The following is a 2,401-nucleotide window of genomic DNA, read 5'->3' as shown; positions in this document are numbered from 1 at the left end:
AATCTCGGCGAGGCTCCCTTCTGCCTTTCTCCCCGCTGCTTTGTCTTTTACAGCACGACCAGGTCCCTGGCCTCCCTCTTGTGGACGGCCACCACTGTAGGACACGTGCGTCTGCTTGTCTCCAGCTCTGGGGAGCGAGCCAGGTCTGGGGAGCGAGCCAGGCGCGCCCGGGGCGGGTCACGACGGCCAGCCACCCAGCAGGTTATCATCGACTCGCACCTCCGAGCCCTGGTGTTTGCCTGGCGTATGTGTGCACGTTGTGTACCTGTGCACCTATGGGTGTGACCGTCTCGTGTTTGCCTTGGGGAACAGAGGCCCGTTTTGAGTTTGATATCCCGACAGGACAGCACAAATATATAAATAAAATGTCATGGCACAAGTCTCCTAGCAAATTAATATTCCTATCTCTATATGTAGTTAGAATATCAGATATACAACCTTATATGATGCACAGCATATGTATACATATGTAAGTGTTGTATATAGGTTGTATATCATCTAATGTTGTATACAACAATATATCGCATACATCACATATACTTACGTATATATTTATGCGTACAATATAAAATGTATGATTATAAGTAAATATATAATAGTTATATAATATGATTGTATCATAAACATTATATATTATATATAATTATATATAACATTGTAATGTAATGTAATATAATGTAAGGTAATAACGTAATTATTACATATAATAATTATATGTAATACAATATACAATATACGATAGGTATACAAGAGGTTATATACAATATAACGTTATATGTAATAATATTACAGATTATATATAATTTTATATAATTTTACACATCATAATTATATATAACATATGATTATATGGTGATGTCATATAATAATTATACATAATGTTGGATATTATTATATTATTATATGCAACATTGTACATTGTGTAATGTTGTATATGTTCTGCTTTTAAATATATAAACAATTATAATTAATTTAATATATTATATATTATTTTGTATGTTTTAATATGTTATTTATACAAAAATCATATCATTTTTTTCTGTATTTAAAAAATGATTTTGGGGGCGCCTGGGTGGCTGTCGGTTGGGCGGCCGACTTCGGCTCAGGTCATGATCTTGCGGTCCGTGAGCTCGAGCCCCACGTCAGGCTCTGTGCTGACCACTCAGAGCCTGCAGCCTGTTTCGGATTCTGTGTCTCCCTCTCTCTCTGACCCTCCCCTGTTCATGCTCTGTCTCTCTCTGTCTCTAAAATGAATAAACGTTAAAAAAAATTTGAAAAAAAAATGATCTTCTCTATTTGTATTATCTGTACACATAATGGACCATCGCTCAGCCTGGAAGACCGGGGCCATCCCGCCGTGTGCAGGAACACAGCTGGACCTCGAGGGGGTGAGGCCGCGTGCAACACCTCACACAGAGGAAGTCACGTTCTGCACACTCACACTTGCACGTGGGTCTCAAGTGCTCAGATCATAGAAGCAGAGGGCAGACGCGGCTTCCAGGGGCTGGAGGTCGGGAGGCGCAGAGACGTTGGTCCAGGGGCACGAGTTTTCTGCTCTACGACGAGTCGGTTCTGGGGTATCTTGTAGATCGGTGATGGCACCTGACGATATTGTGGTGATTTGTGACCACCACACGGCAACAGTCACACACCCAGGGATTTACAGTGGGGGACTTGGGGGGCTCCTGGGCGTGTCTGACTCTTGATCTCCGCTCAGACGTTGATCTCGCGGTTCGTGGGTTCGAGCCCCGCGACGGGCTCTGTGCCGACCGCTGGGAGCCTGGGTCCTCCTTCCGATTCTGTGCCTGCCTCTCTCTCTCTGCCCCTCCCCCACTCACACTCTATCTTTTTCTGTCTCTCAAAAATAAATAAATATTAAAATAAAAAAGAAATGCCTTTCCAGTGGGGGCGCCTCGGTAGCTCAGTCACTTAAGCATCCAACTTCAGCTCAGGTCATGAACTCACCACCGTGGGTTCCCTGGGCTCTGAGGCGACTCCCTCCCATCTTCCACCTGATCCCTCTGCTCTCATCCCACGCTCCAGGGGAGAGACCTTCTGGAGACCAGACTCTCAGATCCAGGCAGGGCTGCTGAGATCCAGGAGGGGCAGGACCACTGAGACCCAGGCAGGGCTGCTGAGATCCAGGAGGGGCAGGACTACTGAGATCCGGGGGGATGGGGCAGGGCCACTGAGATCCAGGCAGGGCAGGGCCACTGAGATCCAGGAGGGACAGGGCCACTGAGATCCAGGAGGAGCAGGACCCCTGAGATCCAGGGGGGCAGGGCCACTGAGATCCAGGCAGGGCAGGGCCGCTGAGATCCAGGCAGGGCAGGACCACTGAGATCCAGGAGGGACAGGGCCACTGAGATCCAGGAGGGGCAGGGCCACTGAGATCCAGGCA

Source organism: Panthera tigris, chromosome X (assembly GCF_018350195.1).
Source record: "Panthera tigris isolate Pti1 chromosome X, P.tigris_Pti1_mat1.1, whole genome shotgun sequence".
Classification (NCBI taxonomy): domain Eukaryota; kingdom Metazoa; phylum Chordata; class Mammalia; order Carnivora; family Felidae; genus Panthera; species Panthera tigris.
Note: the sequence above shows the minus strand (reverse complement) of the source record.